General features: G+C 43.9%; 1 protein-coding gene across 10 annotated transcripts in view; it reads right to left on the reverse strand.

The window, feature by feature from the left end:
* The window catches only part of CTNNA2 (catenin alpha 2), a 783540-nt gene that overhangs the window by 304475 nt on the left and 451496 nt on the right, over positions 1–27569 (reverse strand). The gene's annotated exons all lie outside the window — the stretch shown is intronic.

Genomic DNA, 27569 nt, shown 5'->3' on the forward strand with positions numbered 1-27569 from the left:
ACCAGTGCTGGGATGGTGCTGGGCTCGGCGCCTCAGTCAGTGCTGGGATCGGTATTGCATCTGGGATAGTGGCTGTGGTCGACGCCGGGATTGGAACCATGGGCGATGCCGGGATTGGAGCCGTGGTCGATGCCGAGACTTTGCCGTCGCTGCCGGGAACAGTGCCGAGGACAGTGCAGCAGCTGGCACTGTTGTCAGAGTGCCCAAGACTGAGGCCACCGATGCCTATCTGGAACCCTGGCTTTGATGATAGGCCCAGGGTGTCCAGAAAGGCCACTGGGGGCCCTGCCACTTGTCCTGCCAGGGTGCCAGGTAGGGATGACGATCGTGGTGGGAGTGGGATCTTCTGCTCCTGCTAGAGTGAGAGGACTCGGCCTCCGAGGACTATGGAGAAACGGAGCCTCTTGGTGCCAAGGATCAGTGCCAGCTTGGGGATAGGAGCGGTTCCCCTGCAGAACCCCCTGGTGCCAGTGGTTGATGTAATGGGGATGGCCTCACAGCAGACATCATCGCCGGCTTCCCCACAGAATGTACTGGGCCTGGGATCGGGGCCAGCAACCTGCCTCTCCTAGGAGGTGAGGTCGGCCCCGGAGTGCCAATAGGTCCACTGCAGCCTCAAATGCCTCCAGTGTGGGGGGCAGTTGTATGTCCTCGCAGTGGAGGCCCGGTGAGTGGCATGGGTCTGGACTCAACCGTACGCCTCCTGGGGCAGGAGTTGACGGGATCCCGGCTGATTGAGCGCCCGATGGGGGTTTGCTCGTTACGTGGTCCTTAGATCTAGCAGGGGAGTGCCCTCTGTCGGCCTTCTTCTTACGGAGCGCTGGGGAGTGAGAACGGTGCCTCACCGGTGACTTCCCTGGGTGGAGCCGTGTCGGTGCCTAGGGCCTCTAACTGAGTTCTTCCTCAGCACCGGTTCGCTCATCGACGGTGCTGATGCACTATGCACTGAGGATGCAGAGCTTTAGGCTGGGACAGGTGCGGCATGCTCAGGCTGGGGCCGAAGAGCTGCCTACATAAGTAGGACTCGGAGGTACTGCTCTCTGTCCTTAAGGGTCCTGGGGCAAAAACCCGTACAGATCTTACAGCAGTCTCTGAGATGTGGGCCACTCCTTGGCATAAACCTGCCATAGTCTGAGGATGGTTTAAAGCCCAGGGACCAAGGCATACCCAGGTGCCAGGGGAAAACATCGGAGGAAAGACCCCCCCAAAGGAAACCGATAAGAAAAAACTACCCTAACTATAACTACTATGCTAACTATGTAGACGAGGATAGAGATACTGTGAAGCATGTGCTTGCCGATGCAAGAGAGGTAGGGAGTTCCAGCTAGCTGTCACAGGCAGTAAGAAGGAACTGAGTGGGGATCAGGTCGGCAGGGCCCTAGATTGGGCGCCATGAAGGCACGACACCAGGGGGTGCCCAGGCCGACCCTACGGACACCACTAAGGGAAAAATCTTCCGGCTGTCATGCACACAGCATGCACGCATCTGATTGGAACTGACATGAACAAGCACTGGAAGAAGAATGGGTGTCCACTGGGGAAAAAAGGAAAAGTTCACATTGCTGCATGCAATGGATTTTATAATACAGTGGCAAAGAGTCCCATGTTTTCTGCAAACATCTCACTTCAGACATGACAAACTCAATACACCAAATGCATATCTTACAGGATATTGATCCACCAACACGAACAGGTAAGGTATGTACAGAACGCTCGTAACTTATCAAGATTCATAATCATTGTGAGATGTATGGATGGGTAAGGTTTAAGGACACATGTGTTTATATTGAAAGTATGCTTCATGGCTTTAGAGTGAGAATTAGTTACCGGGGTAATGTGGCTCGGTAATGACACATTCATGCAAGAGAGTGTCATCACACATCCTTTCTCATTGGGTGACCAACGTTCTATGGTCAACCCTTGCCACACCCCAGAACAGTCAAAGGAAAACCACCAAAGATAATTGCACAGGATTACTCCTGGGGGGACTCTGGGTGACTTGCGCCTGCAGAAAATGCCCTGCCCCCTCCCCACAGAATTCCTGTGCTTCCCTGCCAAAAATGGGAGGGAAGCAAAGGGAAGCTGGAGGGACAACCAGGGGTGCCATTTTGGGGGGGTTGCCCCTCCTCCAAATAGAGGTGAGGCATGGGGGGCACACAGGGTTATGTGCCACAGCCCCCCTCATTTCTGCAAGTGCAGAGCTGCCCAGCTGAAGGAGGCTGCCTCTCTGCTCTGCTGACTCTGCAGCTGAACACTGCCTCCTGGGTCCTAGTGCCAGTTGGGCTCCCCTTCTGTGTGCTGGGAGCCTTCCCGTTTTCTGTGCAACAGTGAGTGCCTGCAGTGGGGCTGGGAAAGGAGGGTCTGGGGAGAAGAGGCAGTGGGGAAGAAAAACAGGGGGAGGAGAACGTGGCACCAAGAGGAGGGGGATGGAGAGGAAAAGGGGATGGGGAAATCGCAGGGGAAAGCAGGAGCCCGGCATGCGGCATCACCTCAGCAGTAGCTGGGGATCCCTTGTTAAGCAGGCTTATCGAACCCTCATCCTGACAAGCCCTACCACCTCACACCTGGACCCCTCCACCGAGCTCCCTTCACCCAGACCCCCACTCCACTGATCCCCACTCCCCCAGCACCTGGACCCACCCCTTGCCGAACCCCATCTCCCCAGACCCCTATCCCCCTGCTGATCCCCAACCATCTTCACCTGGACCCCCTGCAGAGTCCCATTGCCCTGCAACTGGAACCCCCCGACAAGCCCCCGCGCATCCACATCTCCCACTGAGCCGCCTGCACTCAGATTGCCCCACGCAGAAACCTCTCACCCCACAGCTGGAGCCCCTCCCCACTTGGATCCTGCTGGGCTGACCCTGCCCACCCACAGCCAGTGCACCTGGCGCAGAGGGGCAGGGCCCCAGGTTGTTTCTGGGGCAGGCCCAGCCATTGCACTGTGTCAGGGTCAGGTCCGCGTCCCCGTGCCAGGGGAGGTGGGGCCTTCAGGGTGATCTCCCACCTCAATGCAGCCAGTGGCCTGTGCTCCCCACTGCCATGCTGGAGCCACATTTATTAATGGCAAATACAATTTGCAGAATTTTAAACTATTGGGCTCATAATTTTTATTTTTTTGGTGCAGAATGCCCTCAGGAGTAAGGGATTGAAGCCACTTAGAGATTAAAAGGAACATTACAGCAGACAGGAGATCATCCTGGCTGTCAAAAGACTGGTTCAATATAACAGTATAGGGAAAGACAATGTATCCATTCACTAAGGAAACCCCTTACGAAGCAGAGGGCTCTCATGAACATTTAGATCCTGCTTGTTGTGAAACCAGCCAGCTCTGCAGTGGACTGAACTTTGGGAGGAAAACCTCCTTTATTAGATAGGAAAGGTAACTATTGAAAAGTGTGCACCAGGTTCATGTTTTGTGATTTTGTTTTGTTTTGTAACTAGTTGTTTCCATCACTCTCACTTTTAGTTAAATTTTTATTCCTTCTCAAATAAACCTACTTCTGTTTTAATATAAGTGGTCACAAGTGCTGTGCAGGTTACAGGAGCAATGGATTAAGATAAAACTGGTAAACTGGGGCACACTGGTCTACCCAGATGAGAACGTTTGAGTGGCTGAAAGGCTGGCAGTGTTAGGGAAAAGACACCTAGATACTATATGAAGGACTCCCTCTAGCTTTAGGCAGCGGGTAACAAGGTGACTCTGAGTCCTGGATGTCCTGAAAACTGTCATAAGTACCCAGTGAAATGATGAGTTTGATACAAGGAAAAATATTTATTTGGCTGAAGGAAGGCATTATAAAATTTGATGCACATGGAGCTGTGCCAGACAGTCATGAGGAAGACACAGGACTTTCATTGCTATGGGAATTAAAAACATGCCCTCTCCCCCCACAATAACTATGCAATCCTCTCAGGTAGGTGTGCTCTACAGCTGTGGGTTCACAGAACTAGCCACTTTGACCTGTGTTCTTTGCTTCAGCTGAGTATTTGAATAATAACTTTCTGTATGATTGGTAATAACAATGCCCTCCCCTACCCACTGACGTCAGTCAATGGGCTAAACGTAACAATATAGCTACAGCATGTTTGGTGCAGTAAACTGAAGACTATAAAATGTCTAGAGGCAGGGGAAGATTTTGCTCGATCCTGAATAATTTTCACACTATCCATTTTTCTCTTCCATGTTCCACACAGTGGAACCAATGTTGTTGCCTTACTCACACAAGTAGTTCCTCTGAAGACAATGGGAGCTGTAAATGATCAGCACCTTTAACAATCCAGCCAGTTATTTATGTGCCTAACTATGGATATCATAGACAATGATTCCTTATCTATGTTGTTTTTAAAACTAACCTGTGGAATACCTTTCTTCTGTTACATTTCTTAGAAAAGCTAAAAAAAAATGCTCGACAGCTTAGAATTTCCTCTTAAATTCCATATAACTTTTCCAAAAGGCATGAATCATTAGTGTGTAGATAATCCTATGGGCCTCATCCAAAGTCAACAGAAAGACCACCACTGATGTTACTAGGTGTGGATCAGGCCCATGATTTGTATTGTAGCTCAAAAGTAATTTTTTTTTACACAAGTATTCTACTGCATTTCACTATAAAGTTTTAAAACATCCAAACCAAAACCCAACACCATGTCAGTTCTGCTGTTAGAACTGTGGATGCTGCGAAATGGATGTTCTTCCTATCTGCAGAGAATCAACTCCACTTATTTATTCTTGTCTACAACATAAAAGCCCTGGTGGAGGTAAACATCTTTTCCAAATGCTGTCTGCTTTTCAAAACACAAACATATCACCCAAGATAAAATGCTTTCTCTAAATACATTTTTTTTCATAGTCTGCTTCTCAAGTAACCATTTCATCTTCCGTCTCCCTTCTATTTTAACCTGTGTTTCATTTTGTCACCAAACCTTTAAAGGTCTTCACACTGTTATTGGATCTTTCTACCGGGTGTTCCGGTTGAAAACTGGATGCCTGGCAACCCTAACTAGGATGCAGGCTTATGTATTTAGTAGCTTGTTTCAGATCCAGTCCTGGACATTCTACATTTCATGGCTTGTACATTTTTGGCTTAGGGATGAATGACTGCAGGAGTGAACACAGAGGACAGCTGGGTGTGAAGTGGTCAATGACTCCGCTTTCAGGGAAGCTGAATCTTGGCCACATTACTTCTAAATATCCCTGGATGATCTTTAATATAAGTAGCACTATTTTTCCCTGCCCAGTGAAAAATGGTCCTAATTATGAAAACTGCCTCGCTGTGAAGAATTTAGTTTTGTGCCTTATCACTACAGAACTTAGGCACCAGCCATAGCTTCACTGAATGAGATACACTTCATTTCACTGCACCCGAGCCTGAACACACTTTCCCTCCCCAATACAATCCACGGGAAACAATTTGAGGAAGGAAATAGCCCAAAGGAATCAGTGGTACCACAGAAAGAAAATTCGTAGGCATCTCCGCTGGTGCAGATGATGTGTATCCCCTTTGACCCACCTATCCTTCCCTGCCTCATCCAATCACTGCTCCACCTCCTGAGTAGATCTAAGTGGGAGAATGAGTCCTCTCTTCCCCCATAAAGTAGTTTCTCCAGTGCTTAATAGTGGTTACATGGAAAATAATGTTTAGTTGCTCACTCAGTCTTTTTCCAGTGGAGAGAAATATGTCCTTAATCAATGGTTGTCTTTTCTAATACACTTTTCAAACAGCCACTGATAGAAAGATCTCCAGCGACAGTTTCCTACTCATTCCTAATGAGTCTTGGCAAGCCCACACCTTCAGATATCAGCTCGCTGCTCCCACTCAGCACAGTGAGCGATGTCCATGTTACCAGTGACCACCACTGACATTCTGCCATACACAGATTATTAGACATCAAAGTGACCAGAAATGCTAGTGAATTAAGCTTTAAAAATAGTAGCATTTTGGTTTAGGTGACAGGGGTTGCACAACTTGTAATCCTAGAAGAAATTATATCATTGAAAGTGGGAAAAGCCTGCTAAACACAACTGATTACACAGGGAAACTCACCCTAATTCCCTCTATTGTATTTTGATTAGACACCAGAAACTAAAAGCATCTGAAAGGCAAACTCAAAAGAATTTATCTTGTGAAGATCCTTGCAACTAATCCTGGTGTCCTTTTTCTGATTTAATGGTACTGATTTTCTTTTTTTTCTCTCCTGATTAGCAACTCTGTCACAACTCACACCAACCAAGGCATAACACAAATAGGAAAAAAAATGCTGTAAATGTATATGTGGAGTTATAGGATATAGCACCCATTTTTCTGTCAAGATGCTCTTTTAAATCCAGATCCGTGCTCCGGTATTGGAATGACTCACATGCTTAAAGGTAAGCACACGCTTTGAAGTACTTTGCTTGGATCAGAGGCAAAGTTCTCAGGAATATTAATAGGAAATACAATGGTCATTATTAAAATGTCAATGTTTACAACAGTTACCACACAGTGGTAGATGAGATACCAGGTGCTCCCTCACTGCCTCCTCCTCATTACATTATTTTTAACAGACTGGGACTATGGCAACTGTTGGCAAACATTCACTTTGTCACAGTGACCACAGAACACCCACTCATTGCCAGGAGATGAGATCTGAATAATGGAAATCAGTGTACTGCAGTGGCAGTATACTGAGAAATTTTCTGTCAAATCTAACTGACAAGGGAGCTGTGAAACCTTATTGGTTTTGGCATACCACCTGATTCCATCAATTTGAGAAAAAGAAGAGAATTAACATTAAAAATATATACCGCAACTTCAAACCATTTTAACACATTCAATTTGTTTTTTGTTTAAAGCTTTCCAGAAGTCTGGGATTTGCCCCAAACTGTGTCAACATGTGTGCTGGAAGCAACCTTAAAAGTAATGCTACTGTTTCTCGACCCTCTTGAAAGGTTTAAAAAGTTGATTGATTCAATGGGGAGTGTCATTCATGCTTGTCTGGGATACCAAATTGATTAAGGTTTTTTCTGTCATTTAGCTTAGCCCGATGCTTTTATTATTCCTTTGATAGCAAGGATAAGAATGTGAGAGTGCTTTGCATACTGGCAGACATGTAATAAATGCTTTACATAATTTGAAATTATTTGATTTTTTTCATGGAGTATAAATGAGGCCAAAATACGAAACTGATTCCATGTTTGATATTTTTGGGGAGTGGGGGAAGAGGCATTTTAACTCATTCATTGTAAGATATGAAAATAAAAATATACTGATATCATAGCAATGCAAGTATCTGATATGAAGTCGCATAGTAATTAAAGGGAAAGATCACTAGTAAAATTTTAGATTGGAATCATTATGCAAAACTGGATGCTGCCCATATCAGATGCTGAAAACACTTGTCCCTCTAATCATTGCAAACTTTCAATTGGAGATTGCTGAAATGTAACCCCCACACCTACAAAATACACCCTCTTTGTCATTAACTATGTCACATTACAATGAAGTGGGTCTAAATGGTAAAGTAACACACAGCCAACAGTAAGCCAATATTTGATGATCACTGAACATGACCATTCTATAGTAGTCACTTTTACATTGAAATGGTGTTGTAATCAAATTTCCACTAGAAATGCAATTTAAGTACATCAATATTAAACTGTAATTGCTTACTATAGCAAGTTTAATTTTTCCCATTTACTCCTCAGCACTCACAATAATTTACTATTTTTATTTATTTTGACTTCTAAATCAACCAACTCTTCTTAGAGTTCTAGGCACTTGTACATAATTAATGTATCTAACTCATAGTAAAATTAATAGGAATTAACAATTATGATAGCATATCCTGTCTGGATCAACTCTACACAATTAACAAGTTAACCAATCAGCCAATGAATGAAATATTAAAGAATTATTATTGGTGAAATCCTGATCCTACTATCAATGGCAAAACTTCCATCAACTTCAATGCGGCCTGGATTTCAGCCTGTATGTAATAATTTAGGATTTAACATTTCTTATAATATGTATCCCCCAATGCTCTACAGCCAACTATAATGCTCCACAATAGCCACAGAAGGGGAAACATTTTCTAAAATGGCAATATTTATGGAACAGCATAAAACCTTAAAACATCTGCCAATGAGCTCTATTTGGAAGCAAAATACTCTCCCAAAGGAAGTGGTAGAAGATCTTTCATTTGAAATTTTAAAACTAGAATGGACAAAGTACTGTAGGAAACAATGCCCAATATGGAAGATGGAATTAATGACCTAATATAACACTTCAATTATTGTCTGAAATCCATGCCAGTGATTGGAACAAAACTATGAGCCAGACTGTGACCCTCACAACTCTGTGCAGTGGAGTCTGGGTATATCAGCAGCCCGCTCGCACCAATAACATTCTGTCCGATGCAACTAAGCCAGTGCAGAATGGGAAAAAAATGTTCACCACATATATGGTTGGTGCAGATCACCTCGCTCATGGAACAGGAATAAGCAGGGTCAAATTTGGCCCCTCATAGAATCATAGAATATCAGGGTTGGAAGGGACCCCAGAAGGTCATCTAGTCCAACCCCCTGCTCGAAGCAGGACCAATTCCCAGTTAAATCATCCCAGCCAGGGCTTTGTCAAGCCTGACCTTAAAAACCTCTAAGGAAGGAGATTCTACCACCTCCCTAGGTAACGCATTCCAGTGTTTCACCACCCTCTTAGTGAAAAAGTTTTTCGTAATATCCAATCTAAACCTCCCCCACTGCAACTTGAGACCATTACTCCTCGTTCTGTCATCTGCTACCATTGAGAACAGTCTAGAGCCATCCTCTTTGGAACCCCCTTTCAGGTAGTTGAAAGCAGCTATCAAATCCCCCCTCATTCTTCTCTTCTGCAGGCTAAACAATCCCAGCTCCCTCAGCCTCTCCTCATAACTCATGTGTTCCAGTCCCCTAATCATTTTTGTTGCCCTTCGCTGGACTCTCTCCTTTGCTCCTGGGGCAGCATAACTACATGCTGCCACTTACTGAAGGTGAATTCAAGATGCCAACCCAATTTAGGGTGGCCACTGACAACACCAGAATACAGGACTTCTGGAACAGCATGGGCCCACCATTGCTGGCATGACCACATCCCTACTGTGATCACATCAGCAGAGGGATAGCAGTGCACATACTGCAAAATGGCATCCTCCATGCAGCCACGATAATACTGGACAAAACCACATTCTGGTTTATATCAGTACTGGACAGGGACAAACTTTACAAAACCAGGACTGTTCATCTTAAAATTGGACCAATGGCCTGTCTAACCCAATGTATATGGTTTTTTTTTTTGGTCTTGCATACAATAGGAAATGAATGACTAAAGCAGAACTGTGGCATACTTTATTTTTCCTAATTCTTCCAGCATGTATTGTAACTTGAATGTCATGGGGTTGGGGAAATGTTCTAATTAGTAATGCCAACTGAATTATAAAAACTCATTAAGGTCACTTGTTACTGACTTGAACTTTTACTCTTTGGTGCAACGTGTCAAAATCAAAAAATCAATTGCAGTTCTGTGTTAACTTCACTGTAGCTAGGAGTGTGTGCAATTAAGGAAGAAATCTTAACTTGTCTAGTGCTTTGAATATAGACAGTATTTATCAAAAGACAGAAAAAATATACCAGATACAGTATGCCATGACATTACTATTTTAAAACCTAAGACCAAATTATGTTCACCCAGCCCGTGCTAATGGTCCCATCCACTGTACTACTTGTGTGAATAAGATAAGCAGAATTTGGTCCTTACATACAGTATCAGGAAAACACCTTATAGACTATTTCCAAGGACAATACTTGACATGAAGTTAAATATCCTGACTTCAGACAAGGTTGTGAACCATTCCCTCAAGTTGAACAGTACCTTACTCACTGAACAGTCCCACTGAAATCAATACTCACCATGAATAACAGTTTCAGAATCCAAACCCTCATCTTCACATCTATTAAGTAGTATAAATTAACATTTATATTTTCGTAGCACCTAAAGGCCACAACAAGATGGGGCTCCATTGTGCTAGGCACTGTACAACACATGATAAATAACAGGCATTTTCCAGACTGTTTAATGAATGTCTTTGGAGCGTCTCTCAAAAGACACTTGGCATTTTTCATGATATTTTATTGTTTTTTTCTGATTATTTTAATTAGGGAAGGGGAAGAGAGAAGTGAGCAGAATCCCATATTTTGTATCCAATACATACTTTTAACTATTCTGAACTGATTGCACATGAAACTTGGGGCCTGCCTAAATAAAAACAGATGCTGTTGTTGCTGTCAAGCTGAAAGAAGAAGAAATATTGCACTCTATTATTATAAACACAATGGATATATCCAATGGTCATATCTGCTAAGGTCTCCATCCAGTAAGAACATGGCTCCACCTGCCTTTATGACAACCCAACTGATTAAAACATTTTTCTGTAACATTAAAAAATTAAATCTTATAGTGACAAAGGAAGATTAAGGACCAGACTATCTCTTGCCCCATGTGGGATAATATAAGAAACCAATCCCATGAAAGGCTCAAGAACCATTTGTGCTCCTGGCACAAATACAAACTGGGAAAGTCTAAAGTTATCAGTTATCTCAAAGAGGGCAGAAAGGAGTGGGCCAAAATGGGCAGCAGCTGTGTTCCCCACTCAGCTGATCCCCAACCATCAGAAAATATGGTTACTTACCTTATAATAACTGTTGTTTTTTGATATGTTCTGCACACATGGATCCCACTTACAGTTTTCACGTGCCCAAGCACAGGAGTTTGAAATGTTTTCACTAACAGCATCCAATAGGGGTTGTGCATACACTCTGCAGGCCCTCATGTCCCCCAAGGCCATAAAGGGCACAGTGACTCCCAACCACCACCTCAGTTCCTTCACCACCCAAACTCCTCATTTATAAGACTCCAAGTTGTGGGGCCAAAGGACAGGTCTTGAGATCCATTTGTGCAGAATATCTCAAAGAACCACAGTTACTATAAGGTAAGCAACCGTTTTCTTACTTGGAGTTACAGCACACTTGGAACACACTTACCGTGCTTGGCCAGCCGTCATTGTTCAAGGAGGTGGGAGCTAGCAGTTATCTAAAACTAGACTACAAAACTGCTCTTCCAAAGAGCACATCAGATCTTAGAATCATAGAATCATAGAATATCAGGGTTGGAAGGGACCCCAGAAGGTCATCTAGTCCAACCCCCTGCTCAAAGCAGGACCAATTCCCAGTTAAATCATCCCAGCCAGGGCTTTGTCAAGCCTGACCTTAAAAACCTCTAAGGAAGGAGATTCTACCACCTCCCTAGGTAACGCATTCCAGTGTTTCACCACCCTCTTAGTGAAAAAGTTTTTCCTAATATCCAATCTAAACCTCCCCCACTGCAACTTGAGACCATTACTCCTCGTTCTGTCATCTGCTACCATTGAGAACAGTCTAGAGCCATCCTCTTTGGAACCCCCTTTCAGGTAGTTGAAAGCAGCTATCAAATCCCCCTCATTCTTCTCTTCTGCAGGCTAAACAATCCCAGCTCCCTCAGCCTCTCCTCATAACTCATGTGTTCCAGACCCCTAATCATTTTTGTTGCCCTTCGCTGGACTCTCTCCAATTTATCCACATCCTTCTTGAAGTGTGGGGCCCAAAACTGGACACAGTACTCCAGATGAGGTGTCACCAATGTCGAATAGAGGGGAACGATCACGTCCCTCGATCTGCTCGCTATGCCCCTACTTATACATCCCAAAATGCCATTGGCCTTCTTGGCAACAAGGGCACACTGCTGACTCATATCCAGCTTCTCGTCCACTGTCACCCCTAGGTCCTTTTCCGCAGAACTGCTGCCTAGCCATTCGGTCCCTAGTCTGTAGCTGTGCATTGGGTTCTTCCGTCCTAAGTGCAGGACCCTGCACTTATCCTTATTGAACCTCATCAGATTCCTTTTGGCCCAATCTTCCAATTGGTCTAGGTCCTTCTGTATCCTATCCCTCCCCTCCAGCGTATCTACCACTCCTCCCAGTTTAGTATCATCCGCAAATTTGCTGAGAGTGCAATCCACACCATCCTCCAGATCATTTATGAAGATATTGAATAAAACCGGCACTAGGACCGACTCTTGGGGCACTCCACTTGATACCGGCTGCCAACTAGACATGGAGCCATTGATCACTACCCGTTGAGCCCGACAATCTAGCCAGCTTTCTACCCACCTTATAGTGCATTCATCCAGCCCATACTTCCTTAACTTGCTGACAAGAATACTATGGGAGACCGTGTCAAAAGCTTTGCTAAAGTCAAGAAACAATACATCCACTGCTTTCCCTTCATCCACAGAACCAGTAATCTCATCATAAAAGGCGATTAGATTAGTCAGGCATGACCTTCCCTTGGTGTATCCATGCTGGCTGTTCCTGATCACTTTCCTCTCATGCAAGTGCTTCAGGATTGATTCTTTGAGGACCTGCTCCATGATTTTTCCAGGGACTGAGGTGAGGCTGATTGGCCTGTAGTTCCCAGGATCTTCCTTCTTCCCTTTTTTAAAGATTGGCACTACATTAGCCTTTTTCCAGTCATCCGGGACTTCCCCGGTTCGCCACGAGTTTTCAAAGATAATGGCCAGTGGCTCTGCAATCACAGCCGCCAATTCCTTCAGCACTCTCGGATGCAACTCGTCCGGCCCCATGGACTTGTGCACGTCCAGCTTTTCTAAATAGTCCCTAACCGCATCTATCTCCACAGAGGGCTGGCCATCTCTTCCCCATTTTGTGATGCCCAGCGCAGCAGTCTGGGAGCTGACCTTGTTAGTGAAAACAGAGGCAAAAAAAGCATTGAGTACATTAGCTTTTTCCACATCCTCTGTCACTAGGTTGCCTCCCTCATTCAGTAAGGGGCCCACACATTCCTTGGCTTTCTTCTTGTTGCCAACATACCTGAAGAAACCCTTCTTGTTACTCTTGACATCTCTGGCTAGCTGCAGCTCCAGGTGCGATTTGGCCCTCCTGATAACATTCCTACATGCCCGAGCAATATTTTTATACTCTTCCCTGGTCATATGTCCAACCTTCCACTTCTTGTAAGCTTCTTTTTTATGTTTAAGATCCGCTAGGATTTCACCATTAAGCCAAGCTGGTCGCCTGCCATATTTACTATTCTTTCGACTCATCGGGATGGTTTGTCCCTGTAACCTCAACAGGGATTCCTTGAAATACAGCCAGCTCTCCTGGACTCCTTTCCCCTTCAAGTTAGTCCCCCAGGGGATCCTGGCCATCTGTTCCCTGAGGGAGTCGAAGTCTGCTTTCCTGAAGTCCAGGGTCTGTATCCTGCTGCTTACCTTTCTTCCCTGCGTCAGGATCCTGAACTCAACCAACTCATGGTCACTGCCTCCCAGATTCCCATCCACTTTTGCTTCCCCCACTAATTCTACCTGGTTTGTGAGCAGCAGGTCAAGAAAAGCGCCCCCCCTAGTTGGCTCCTCTAGCACTTGCGCCAGGAAATTGTCCCCTACGCTTTCCAAAAACTTCCTGGATTGTCTATGCACCACTGTATTGCTCTCCCAGCAGATATCAGGAAAAGTAAAGTCACCCATGAGAATCAGGGCATGCGATCTAGTAGCTTCCGTGAGCTGCCGGAAGAAAGCCTCATCCACCTCATCCCCCTGGTCCGGTGGTCTATAGCAGACTCCCACCACTACATCACTCTTGTTGCACACACTTCTAAACTTAATCCAGAGACACTCAGGTTTTTCTGCAGTTTCATACCGGAGCTCTGAGCAGTCATACTGCTCCCTTACATACAGTGCTACTCCCCCACCTTTTCTGCCCTGCCTGTCCTTCCTGAACAGTTTATAACCATCCATGACAGTACTCCAGTCATATGAGTTATCCCACCAAGTCTCTGTTATTCCGATCACGTCATAGTTCCTTGACATCACCAGGACCTCCAGTTCTCCCTGCTTGTTTCCAAGGCTTTGTGCATTTGTATATAAGCACTTGAGATAACCTGTTGATCGCCCCTCATTGCCAGTATGAGGCAGGAGCCCTCCCCTCACAGACATTCCTGCCTGTGCTTCCTCCTGGTATCCCGCTTTCCCACTTACCTCAGAGCTTTGGTCTCCTTCCCCCGGTGAACCTAGTTTAAAGCCCTCCTCACTAGGTTAGCCAGCCTGCTGGCAAAGATGCTCTTCCCTCTCTTCGTAAGATGGAGCCCATCTCTGCCCAGCACTCCTCCTTCATGGAACACCATCCCATGGTCAAAGAAACCAAAGCCTTCTCTCCGACACCACCTGCGTAGCCATTCGTTGACTTCCACGATTCGACGCAGTGGAAGCAGTGCCCAACAATTAATGATATGTAAATGTATGAGCTGAAGACCAGGTAGCAGCTCTAGATATTTTCAATATTGAAATTTGACTTAGACATATTATCACTTCAGTTTGTGCTCTGGTGAAGTAAGTTCTGATATTCAGTGCAGGGTTCTTCTCATTAATATCATAAGCAATTAAATAAAATCTGACCCATTTCAAAAATATCTGGGATGAAATAGCCATTCCCCTTAGATTTAGTTCTGTCCACAAAGAGTCTTGAAGTTTTAAAAAAAGATTTAGTTCTGTCCAGGTAATATAACAGCAACCTTCTCCCACATAGAATATGTTGTTTAGATTTGGCCAACAACAAGTAAAGTTTTTTGGATTTTTTTGTGGGGGGGATGGTAAGTGAATAAATTGATTGATATGAAAATCTGACAGTACTTTTGGAATAAAAGATGGATGTGGTCTCATAGTTACGCTGTCCATATGAAAAACTGCATAGGAGGGATTTATCATTAAGGCTTGTAATTTCCTTTTTCTATGAGCCAATGTAATTGCTACAAGAATGCCACTTTCACTGATAGCAGATGAATTTTACAATTTGATAGAGGTACAAAGTGGGTATCCATAAAAGTGAAGAAAGCACTAGGTTTAAGTCCCATATTGGAGTGATCTTTCCTACAGGAGGAAAAACATGAACAAGCCCTTTCAAATTAATTCACTAGTCAATGAGAAAAAACTGATTCTCCCTCTACTGAAGGATAGAATGCAGAAATTACTACTAAGTGGGCTAACTGAAGTGATAGACAGTCCCGGGTGCTTTAACGATAACAAGTAATTGGAATAGAACACTGACCTGGAACATAACCCTTAGCCTCTGACTATAATGAAAATCATTTCCATTTGGCAATGTATGTAGGCCTAGTGGATAATTTTCTGCTCTGAAGAAGAATACTCTGGAGCTCTGAAGAGCACTCCGTCTACTGAGGACATCCAGATATCATCCAAGTTGTGAGATGTAAAGAGGTCAGGTCTGGGTAAAGAATTACACTGATTGTGCTATATCAATGCTTTCTGAACTGGAATTGTGATAAATTGGTGATTTGATAATAGTATTAGGTCTGAGAAACAAAGCTGGCAAGACAAATCTGGAGGCACCACTATTATTTGAGCCTTTTCCTGTCTTGTTCTCTGTAAAACCCTTGTGCTCAGCAGAAAGGGAGGAAAAGCATACATCAAATGGTATGGCCAATGAATCATGTAGGTGTCTGCCAAGAATCCTGGACTCTTGGCTGTTCAAGAACAAAAAACAAAACAAAAAAACCCCACAACAACAGACCTTTCCTATTTTGATCTGATGAAAACAAGTACATTTGGGGAATTCTCCATTTTTTGGAAGGATTTCGTTTTAATAGTCAATTTTTCAGTTCCCATTCATGAGACAAGGACATATGTCTGCTTAGTGAGTCCACAATACCATTTTTCTCTCCTGGGAGGTTAAAAGCTGTCAGACAGATGTGATTCTGAATACACGTTCCCAAAGTTTTATGGTTCTTGACAAAGATGGTCTGATCTCACACCTCCATGTCTGTTTACATAATACATGGCTGTGAAACTGTCCATGAGAACTTGTTTTGAAGAAGTCCTTGATGATAGCTTGCAAAGCCTTTCTGCCTAATCTCACTGCTCTTAGTTCTAGTATGTTTATATGAATCATGGATTCTAGACATGACCAGAGGTCAGGAGCCTGAAAGTGATCTATACTTGCACCCCAACCTGTCTTGGATGCTCCTTTTATCAGTTTTGGACATGCTCGGACAGGCAAATGGATCTCCCATACATACATCTCCCTCCATCATCCACCATTCCACTGAGGTTCAGCTTTCATCTAGAATCATTACTGGAGTATTGGTTTGTAAGCTGACTCGATCCATGCTTGAAATGGTCTAAACATAATATGGCAAATGGGGTTACAAATATACATGAAGCCATATGGCCTAAAACTTTGAGTCACATTCTTATTGTAGTCCCAGGGTAAATATGAAGTAAAGGATCAGATTTTTTTAAAAAATATTTAAAATCTCTCTGGTGGGAGGAATGTTCTCACTGCTACTGAATCCAGGAGAACTCAGATGATTTCTTTACTGTGGGATGGATCCAGATTTGACTTCAAGATGATCCTAAAACCCAGGGATGAAAATAGATGAATCACTTTCCTTGCTGCTGCTATAACTTGTTTACGATTTCCCCCGCAGAAGTGGTCCAGATATAGGTAAATGTGCAAACCTTGTCTGTGTAAATGAGCTGCTGCCACTGATAGGCATTTCGTAAACAATCTCAGTGCCAATGACATTCTGAAAGGAAGTATCTGGAATTGATAATGACTCCCAGAGCCATAAAATGTAAATACTTCCAGTAGGCAGAATGCATTTGCACATGAAAATACGCATTCTGTAAGTTGATGGTAATGAACCAATCTATGGGATAACTGAAGCAAGAGTTACCATGCAGAGCTCACGTGTCAAATGAATTTGCAAACTTTCTTGAGAACTAAGTTCAGATACCAGACATCATTATTTTTTGGTATGAAGAAATAAGGAGAGTAGAAACCTTTTCTGATGTACTCCTTAAGTACTAATTCTGTTTCTCCTAGCTGGATAAGGCAGTCTATCTCCTGATGCATGATACTCTTGTGAGAATGGTCCCTGAAAGGGGGTGGGTGGAAAGGAGTGGGGAGGGATAGCTCAGTGGCCTGCTAAACCCAGAGTTGTGAGTTCAATACTTGAGGGGGACATTTAGGGTTCTGGGGCAAATATTGGGGATTGGTCCTGCTTTGAGCAGGAGGTTGGACTAGATGACCTCCTGAGGTCCCTGATATTCTATGAGGCAGGGATTGAAACTGAATGGTGTATCCAGCCCTGATTGCTTGAAGTACCCATTGAGCTGAGGTGATCACCATTCAAGCCTCCAGGAAATAAGTTAGACTGTAGCCAAAAGGTGGGGTAAAAACATACATCTTGTAAATTAGTCCAAGATCCTTGACCATCACATCGTATCTGATGTGTCTGTGTCTGACCCAACTGAGTAATGACAGAAGAGGGTAAGAGAGCAGATCACTTCTTCCATAGCTAGTTCTCTTTTTAAATTGTTCCAAAAGCCTCTGGTGATAAGAATATGAAAATAAGAAATTGTTTCTTTTTGAAATGAGGACCATATAAACGCAGTAATCAGAGCATGGATCTTGAATCTTTTAATTAATGCAGAGATTAATTAGTCTTATCACTGAATAGATTCTAACCATCGAATGGCAAGTCTTCTGGTTGCTTGCACTTCTTTTCGTAAACCTGACCAAATAACCACAATAAGTGTTGCATCGCAATACTCGTAACCTTTGATTGAGCACCAAAATCAGCAGCATCTAATGCGACTTGAAAAGAGGTTTTAGCAATAATCTGTCCTTGTTTTTAAATAGCTTTAAATTCATCTCTACCCTCTGATGATAATGTATCCTTAAAACTATCCCACTACAGCAAGTCATATTTAGATAGCATGGCTTGATGATCTGCTATCCTGACCTACAATAATAATAAAGAATAACATTTCTTTCCACAAAAACAAACCAACCAACCAACCAACCAGTCTTTCAGATTCTCTCCCCTTAGGAGTAGATTTCCCAGAGTTATTTGATCTTTCATTGGCTACAGCAACAACTAGTGGCAATGGAGCCGGATGCATACAAAATTACCAAATCCTCTGGAGGGTACCTGATATCTATCATAAGTATGTTTTGAAGTAGCTGAAATGGCAGCAGGGACAGCCCAGAGATCTTTTGACAGATCCAATATCCCTTCATTATTAGGTAGTGCAACACCACTTTTGGATGCTGGCTGTAGAATATCAAATCATTTATATGCTTTTTTCCTGAACTATATCCAAAGGAACTGCCAATGTTTTTTGCCTCTGTTGTTCCAAATTTCCAGAACTGTTTGAACTTGATCCCTTGATCAAGCTGTGGAAAGTTCTGACTATTGCTGCTTTTGTCTCTTGGAGTTTCGGGATGAATTCATTCCTCAATTTGCTCTAAGGCTGAATCCTTCCTCTCTGATGGCCTATGCTGCTCCCTAGTGCTTTAGGCACTATTTGGGCTTTGAGTCACTTGCTCATTCTGCTAAGTGACTTTCCCCTTCAAAGGTCTATAGATAGAGTCATTCAATTATGCGAAGGAAGACTTTGAAATTCATGTTGCTTGACTGCACAGGCTGGGTAATGAGCAATAAATAAATACATTAATAAAAACAACACACAAGTCCTGTCTGTTTAAATCTTTGCTAATTTCTATCTAATTAAAGTAAATAGTTAAGAGTGAAAGTCTCTCTTCAATGCTGGTTAATCTGACAAACTGTGCAGGCAAGCCATGTCAAGTTCAAAGGCGTCTTCTCCCTTCCTCAGAACTGGAATGTCAGATTCAAGCAGCCAGGGCAATTATGGTTTGAGTAGTACAAAGATATCAAGTAATTTATGGACACAGAGAAGTGGTGAATCTTCTATAGTAGCTCTGAAGCATTCTTTCAAGGGAATTATTTTCCCCAAATATCTATCATTTGGTACAATATAGTGTATTATAAAAGGAAGAAAATACAAACAGTAAAATAAATTGCTTTTCAAAAGTGTCTTTATTATCCAGGGTAAAATTCATCCTGTGTGGGGATGGTTTAGCAATACACAGAGGGCAATCAGCAGCATGGCAGGGAAATCTCTCCCTAAATGTGAAAATGTGTGTGTGAATACATTTTACACATAATCATTTCTCTTTATGTGTATGTATTTGTACGTACACACACACAGCTTTGAAAACTAGCTTGTGCCTTTGGTTCTGGAATCAGTAAGCATGTGTAATGTGCTTAAGCATGTTTAAACAGTAAGCAGTAACATGCTTAAGCATGTATTTTTATCAGTGGGATTCCTCACGTGGTCAAAGAGAGGCATGTATTTAAATACCTTGTGAAAATTGTAAGTTCTTCTAGAAGAGATTGTTATATTTCTGACAGAGTTTACCGTGTCTATTGTAAAACAATATGTACACTTGTGCTGCTAAAACTCTCTCAATTTTTTTTTTGTTTTTATTACAATAATTTGACATTCAGCTTTCTATTAGACCCATGTATATGTCTATATATAACTTACTGTGGCTCTTGCTTTTGTTCACTCTTCTCTCAGCCCTCCCCCACAAACTCCTCTATTTTTTTCTTGTATCTCATGGGTATCTTTCATGGGTTGTTTTCTCTGTCCTTCCCCTCACACCTCCTCTTCTTCCTATCCCTGCACTGTGTTCTCTACCTCCATGTTTTCTCATCTCTGATCTATCCCAACAGTATCTTTCTCCTTCCCAAGGCCCCTTAGCCTGTCATATTTCCTTTGACCCAACCTCCACATCTGTTCATTCCTCTCTTGCCCATAGCCAGTCAGTTGCCTCCTTAGACAATGCCAAACGCTCACCCAATTACACCCATCTGGCCACACGTTCGCATACAGTGTGTGTGGGATTAGCAGAAGGGACACAATAGTCTGATAAGCAGCTACTCCAACTCTACTACTCCAACCAGCTGAGCAGCGGGGGACAGCAGAGCAGCACACAGCAGGAGTTTGCCTGGGAGTTCGCCTGGAGTGAGCCCAGTGAGGCTTACATCTTGCCAACTTCTCTGAGGAAGCTCATAGTAAGAAGGTGATATGGAAGGGAGGGGTTCAGCTGTTGTGACCTGCACTGGATGTGCCATGTTTGTCTTTCTTCCACAGGACAGAAGCGACTTTGTGTGCACAAAGTGCAAGCTGGTCTCCATACTGGAAGAGAAGATTGAAGGTCTGGAGCAACAGATAACGACCCTGCGTTGCATACGAGAAATGGAGGATTTTCTGGACAAAAGTCAGGATATGCTTCTACGGGCACAAAGCTCTAAAGATTTAGAGCAGGTTGCACAGCGGAGCCAAGAGGCCAGTGAAGAAGCTTGGCAACATGTGACCTCCAGAAGAAGAAGGGGGAATGTCCGGGTTCCAGCAATGCGGACACAGGTAACTAACTGCTTTCATGTTCTCTCCACAGGTACCGTTGCGGAGAGTGGACCAGATAATATGTCTGGGGGGAGAAAGCAGAAGGAGACTCCTCTGGTTGGAAGGCATGAGATGCGCTGTCCTGAGATGGGGGGGTTCCACGACCACCACTCCCAAGAGAAGGAGGCGGGTGGTGGTGGTCGGGGACTCTCTACTCCGGGGGACTGAGTCATCTATCTGCAGCCCTGACTGGGAAAACCGAGAAGTCTGCTGCTTGCCGGGGGCTAAGATTCGCGATGTGACGGAGAGACTGCCGAGACTCATCAAGCCCTCGGATCGCTACCCTTCCTGCTTCTCCACGTGGGCACCAATGATACTGCCAAGAATGACCTTGAGCGGATCACTGCGGACTACGTGGCTCTGGGAAGAAGGATAAAGGAGTTTGAGGCGCAAGTGGTGTTCTCGTCCATCCTCCCCGTGGAAGGAAAAGGCCTGGGTACGGACCGTTGAATAGTGGAAGTCAACGAATGGCTATGCAGGTGGTGTCGGAGAGAAGGCTTTGGATTCTCTGACCATGGGATGATATTCCATGAAGGAAGAGTGCTGGGCAGAGATGGGCTCCACCTTACGAAGAGAGGGAAGAGCATCTTTGCGAGCAGGCTGGCTAACCTAGTGAGGAGGGCTTTAAACTAGGTTCACCGGGGGAAGGAGACCATAGCCCTGAGGTAAGTGGGAAAGCGGGATACTGGGAGGAAGCACAGGCAGGAATGTCTGTGAGGGGAGGGCTCCTGCCTCATACTGAGAATGAGGGGCGATCAGCAGGTTATCTCAAGTGCTTATATACGAATGCACAAAGCCTTGGAAACAAGCAGGGAGAACTGGAGGTCCTGGTGATGTCAAGGAATTATGACGTGATTGGAATAACAGAGACTTGGTGGGATAACTCACATGACTGGAGTACTGTCATGGATGGTTATAAACTGTTCAGGAAGGACAGGCAGGGCAGAAAAGGTGGGGGAGTAGCACTGTATGTAAGGGAGCAGTATGACTGCTCAGAGCTCCGGTACGAAACTGCAGAAAAACCTGAGTGTCTCTGGATTAAGTTTAGAAGTGTGAGCAACAGGAGTGATGTAGTGGTGGGAGTCTGCTATAGACCACCGGACCGGGGGATGAGGTGGATGAGGCTTTCTTCCGGCAGCTCGCGGAAGCTACTAGATCGCATGCCCTGGTTCTCATGGGTGACTTTAATTTTCCTGATATCTGCTGGGAGAGCAATACAGCAGTGCATAGACAATCCAGGAAGTTTTTGGAAAGCGTAGGGGACAATTTCCTGGTGCAAGTGCTAGAGGAGCCAACTAGGGGTGGGGGGGGGGGGGGCTTTTCTTGACCTGCTGCTCACAAACCGGGAAGAATTAGTAGGGGAAGCAAAAGTGGATGGGAATCTGGGAGGCAGTGACCATGAGTTGGTTGAGTTCAGGATCCTGACACAGGGAAGAAAGGTAAGCAGCAGGATACAGACCCTGGACTTCAGGAAAGCAGACTTCGACTCCCTCAGGGAACAGATGGCCAGGATCCCCGGGGGACTAACATGAAGGGGAAAGGAGTCCAGGAGAGCTAGCTGTATTTCAAGGAATCCCTGTTGAGGTTACAGGGACAAACCATCCCTATGTGTCGAAAGAATAGTAAATATGGCAGGCGACCAGCTTGGCTTAATGGTGAAATCCTAGCGGACCTTAAGCATAAAAAAGAAGCTTACAAGAAGTGGAAGGATGGACATATGACCAGGGAAGAGTATAAAAATATTGCTCGGGCATGTAGGAATGAAATTAGGAGGGCCAAATCGCACCTGGAGTTGCAGCTAGCGAGAGATGTTAAGAGTAACAAGAAGGGTTTCTTCAGGTATGTTGGCAACAAGAAGAAAGCCAAGGAAAGTGTGGGCCCCTTACTGAATGAGGGAGGCAACCTAGTGACAGAGGATGTGGAAAAAGCTAATGTACTCAATGCTTTGAGCAGGAAGTCACTAATATGCAAGAACCAATCCATCTTGCTCTTACAAACCCAAATGCCAAGAGCACCCTTGATTTCAACTTCCAATAGAACCAAAAGGGATTCATAATGCCTGAAATCTATCTAAATAAAACCTTAGGAACCTGAGAACATCTAGGTTGTGACAATTGTTCTTCCTTTGTTTTAGGATTAGTCATTGCAAATGCCCTGTATGGAATGGATTTAGATTTATATAACAGGTAGCACAGAGTTCATAGGGTGAGAGTCCAAACTGACAGAGTCCCCTCTGCAGCTTGAAAGCGAGGGCTGCATACCCAGTTACAGTTACCTCAGAAAGTGGGCCTGGGGCTGCATTCCCAGGGAGGGAGTTGGCCAGTGTGGGCAGAAGAGTGCCAAAGCAACCAGCTTACTTATTATCCTGTGACTTCCTCTTACCCTCTGAAAACATGCTACAGTAATTGAAGGGCTACAAAATAAGAACTTCGCTTGGGTTACTATCCTGCCTAATCTGTGTGATGGTGATTAACCCCTATCACCTGCAAGGCTAGTGAATGCACCCAACTGGTCATGCTCTGCACCTGGGGAAGTGACTAGCTAACTGGCTTCTGGCCAGAAGGGGTGGAGCTAAGCCAAACCGAGTAGACCGAAGAAGCTCAGTTGAGACAGGTCTCCCTGGCTGAGAGAAGCCCAGGACTGGGACAACAGATACAATGGGGGCAGCACAGGCTGCTGCAAGGGAAGTCCCGAGACAGGGTTTTGGAAGTTTAAGGGGAGGACTTCAGGACATCTGCCCAAAGGGAGAGAAGAATTATCCTGATTCATTTGGACTTTGTGACTTGGCCTGAGCCACAGAAGACCTGGAATTAGAGGCGAGCAGCCAGCCAGAGGCACCGAAGTCATACATATAGGCAACATCCCACATTGATATCAGAAGGCACACCCAGGGTGAGAAAGCCCCGCCACTCACAGCATATAAGGGAGGAGCAATTAGTAAATTATTTAAAAACAAAGTGCTGGTATTATTACATCTATAACAATAATTTATTATTATTGCTGCTCAAGCCCTGGAGTGACAGCAGATGTGGAAGATTCCTTCCTCCCCAGACCAACAGAGCTATTAGTTCACAGCCCTGATACGAAGGCTGTGCATTGGGAGTTTGATTTTCCTTATACTGTATGACTCACCTACAGATTTATTTCCTGATGACATACAGGGTTCAGAAATAAAACAAAATTTCACATCACCTGAGTGTTGTAAAAGCCCACAGAATTCCATGAAAAATAGAGCTTCTAATTGAATCTTCCCTCGTGTTACCTGTTAACAAAATTTCTTTGAATAGGGTTAGGTTTTAATTTGTCCAAACATAAATCCTGACTTGAAGTATGTACTGACATCCCAGTGAAGTCAATGGAAGTTATGTCTCTGCTTAACTTTAAAACATGTTTAAGTGCTTTGTTGAATTGGGGTTATTTTGTACTTTTTTCCATCTGCATCATCAGGCCCCATTCCCAGAGTTTGTTTTGTATTGTTTTATTTTCTAAAACAAATAGTTACCAGCAAAAGACAGTTTTGTTTCCCATCCTTGAGATATCAACAACAAACTGTAAAGCTGTTGGATAATGCAACAACTTAATATAGGTCATCATCCCTTACACAAATACCCAACAGAACAAATAGCCAGCAGCAGCAACAAAATGTCCTTGTATTAGTGTGAGCAAAACCTGAGATAAATATTACATTTTGAATCTGCACAATAAAAAATTCAGATCCAAGATATTATATTTTATAAATTTTGTGGTTAAGAAAAAGCACACATTTAAGGATATGCCAACTGTTTTAATGAGGCTCTGTCATAAATATAAAGGGAAGGGTAAACCCCTTTAAAATCCCTCCTGGCCAGAGGGAAAATCCTCTCACCTGTAAAGGGTTAAGAAGCTAAAGGTAACCTCACTGGCACCTAACCAAAATGACCAATGAGGAGACAAGATACTTTCAAAAGCTGGGAGGAGGGAGAGAAACAAAGGGTCTATGTCTGTCTGTATGCTGCTTTTGCTGGGGATAGAACAGGAATGGAGCCTTAGAACTTTTAGTAAGTAAGCTAACTAGGTATGCGTTAGATTATGATTTCTTTAAATGGCTGAGAAAAGAATTGTGCTGAATAGAATAACTATCCCCGTCTGTGTGTCTTTTTTGTAACTTAAGGTTTTGCCTAGAGGGATTCTCTATGTTTTGAATCTAATTACCCTGTAAGGTATCTACCATCCTGATTTTACAGAGGTGATTCCTTTACCTCTATTTACTTCTATTTTTATTAAAAGTCTTCTTGTAAGAAAACTGAATGCTTTTTCATTATTCTCAGATCCAAGGGTTTGGGTCTGTGGTCACCTATGCAAATTGGTGAGGATTTTTACCAAACCTTTCCCAGGAAGTGGGGTGCAAGGGTTGGGAGGATTCTGGGGGGAAAAACGTGTCCAAACTACGTTTCCCAGTAAACCCAGTTAGAGTTTGGTGGTGGCAGTGGATATTCCAAGGGCAAAGGATAAAATTAATTTGTACCTTGGGGAAGTTTTAACCTACGCTGGTAAAAGTAAGCTTCGGAGGTTTTCATGCAGGTCCCCACATCTGTACCCTAGAGTTCAGAGTGGGGGAGGAACCTTGACAGGCTCGTTTTGCGTGTTGTCCTGCAATGCAGTTGCAGTGTCTGAAGGAAAGTCCGGCTCATCAGTATGCACTAGTAGTACTTGTTGATGTATGCTACCTTTTATCATTTATTATCTTGACTTATACTTTACACATGAGTAGTCTTGTCCTCACATCAGTAAATACAGCCACAAAGCAATGAGAAATAGCAGTGGGATGATGACACCAATTGTATTGTCTTCACTTGAATTAAAATTGCTAAACAGTAAATGAGATTACTAGTCTAAAAATAATCTTAATTTAAATGTGAAGCTGCATTTATCTCCTTTTAGCTGTAATTCTCCAGAAGTGCTAAAAAACTGTCTAATAGGAATCTATTGTTTTGTAGGTTTTAAATGTAATTAAATTTCCTCCATCCTCCCACCCCCTATATGTTTTGTTCTGTTGCCAAGATTTACATATGGTAATTCGCAGATCAGAACTGAGAAATCAAGTATTTTCGTAAATTTCCAGAAAGGAAATTGCTTTAATATTCTCTTCTACTTTTTGTAAGAAATCCCTATTACTGCCTATGAAGAAAACAAGGAGATATGGGTTAGTTAAAATGTAGGATTGTAATGGATTTCGTAATTTACAACTGTTCTTTGGTGAATCTTAACATTTCTTTACGAGAGTCATAAAGCAGCACAAATGCATTGTGAAAATAATTCTAAAACATTATTTAGCTTAGCAGCTAACAATGCTAGTTTTTCCTATTAACTAAGGGTTTGTCTACGCTGCAGTGTAAACCCAGGGTTAACAGAACTCGATTTAGCAGACCCTGGGTTTGTTAACCTAGGCTTGAGTGTCTACACTCATTTGTAACCCCAGGTTATGAATTGTTGAACCCTGAGTCTCAACCTGGGGCTCCAGTGTCTACACTGCATTATGCAGGCCTGAGTCCAACCACCAATATCTCGGGCTTCCCAGCACCCTCCCAAATGTGGCTGCTTTAGCCCTTTGTCCATTGTACAGTGTGGGAAAACTTGACTGTCCACCATACCTGACTGTCCAGAGGACAAAAACCGTCAGCCTGTTGGATTGTGGGATACATTTGGCAGAGTCCAGCGGGGCTGCATCTACACTGCAAAACAAAAGGGCTTGAACACTGGACCCTGGCTTGATTCAGGCTCAGAACCTCCACCACCCTGGTTCGAGCACTCTGTCAATGTGATTTGTGTGTAGATGGAAAGGGGGTTACGCTTGAGCCTGAGTTCAACCCTGAGCCTATGTGGTGGCACAGATACACCCTAAGAGCTATTATTGACAAGCTTAATTAAAAGATTCACAAAGCAGAAATCTTGCTTTTGATGTGTACATATACATACATAATGCCCACAGAGCTTGAGAGTTGCCTCTAGGGGCACACTATTTATTGACACCATGAGCAACATATTGAAACATGCAATTTACCAAAGCGCCTACATTCTGCTGCAGCTTTCAAATGCCCATTACTACCTTCAGTTACATGGATGTATCATGGCGGGCACCACAGAATGCAAAGTCCAGAATCCCCTTTAGGTCAGGTCTGTGACTAGTGGAGCACACTTTGGAAGATACTGTAGAGGTCATGGAAGGCGTCAGCTGACTTGTTCCAGATTGTCGATTTTTTCACTGGTTTCAGGGATCAGCATCTTTGGTACATGGATGTATTGCTATCTTCCTCCTCCCCACCCCAACCCCCAAAAAGACCTGATCCCATTTTGTGCCTCACCACTGGTGGAAATAACTGAGTACAGCCATCTGCTGTTACCTCAACGTGTAGAAATTACAGCCTGTCTCCAGTGTCCTGAAGCTCTGCAGACAGATTTCTTTCTGATGCAAATTGGACCCCTTTTGACATTTCAATGTGGGTGGGTGTCTGCTTAGAAATTTGTCCACATCCCAGTTCATTCAGAGACTAAGCTCTACTATGGTCCCTCTGTGTTTGAGTTCAAAGAGAACCACGTGCAATGTTAACACCAAATAATTTTAAGTCAGCAGCCCTTGTTTTTAAAGTAATTGGCTAGCAATGACCTTCACCTTCAATAAAAGTGAGCCAACAGCAGTGAACAACAACAACAAAAATCAAAGTTCAGTGGGGAATCGTGGCATTTTCCAACAAAAAAGGGGGCTGTCTGCCATTGAGTTCTGCCAGAGGATGTCACTAAAGAACTACCCCATCACGATAGTGAGGCAGGATACTGTTGGCCTGCTACCCCCTGGTATGTCAGTGCACTCCCTTTTTACACCTGCACAACATCCCCCATGAATCATCTCCTCTTCCCACTCACACAATTGGACACTCCCAATAGTGTTTTGGGTGGCGGCAGGTCCAGCAAAAGAAATTTGGGGCACCAATACATCATGTTCGCTAGGACCCCAACCCTCCCATTTCACTTTATTTACACAGATGTTAGGCATTTGGGGCCCTGCAACAACTGCCCCCCTTTTCTTTCCCTTTAATAAGCACTAGGTGGATTTCAGAATTTCTCTGAACTGCCTACCCCATGTCCCCAGTCCCTCCAACCCCGACCATGCAT

The sequence above is a fragment of the Lepidochelys kempii genome, chromosome 4, assembly GCF_965140285.1.
Source record: "Lepidochelys kempii isolate rLepKem1 chromosome 4, rLepKem1.hap1, whole genome shotgun sequence".
Classification (NCBI taxonomy): Eukaryota; Metazoa; Chordata; order Testudines; family Cheloniidae; genus Lepidochelys; species Lepidochelys kempii.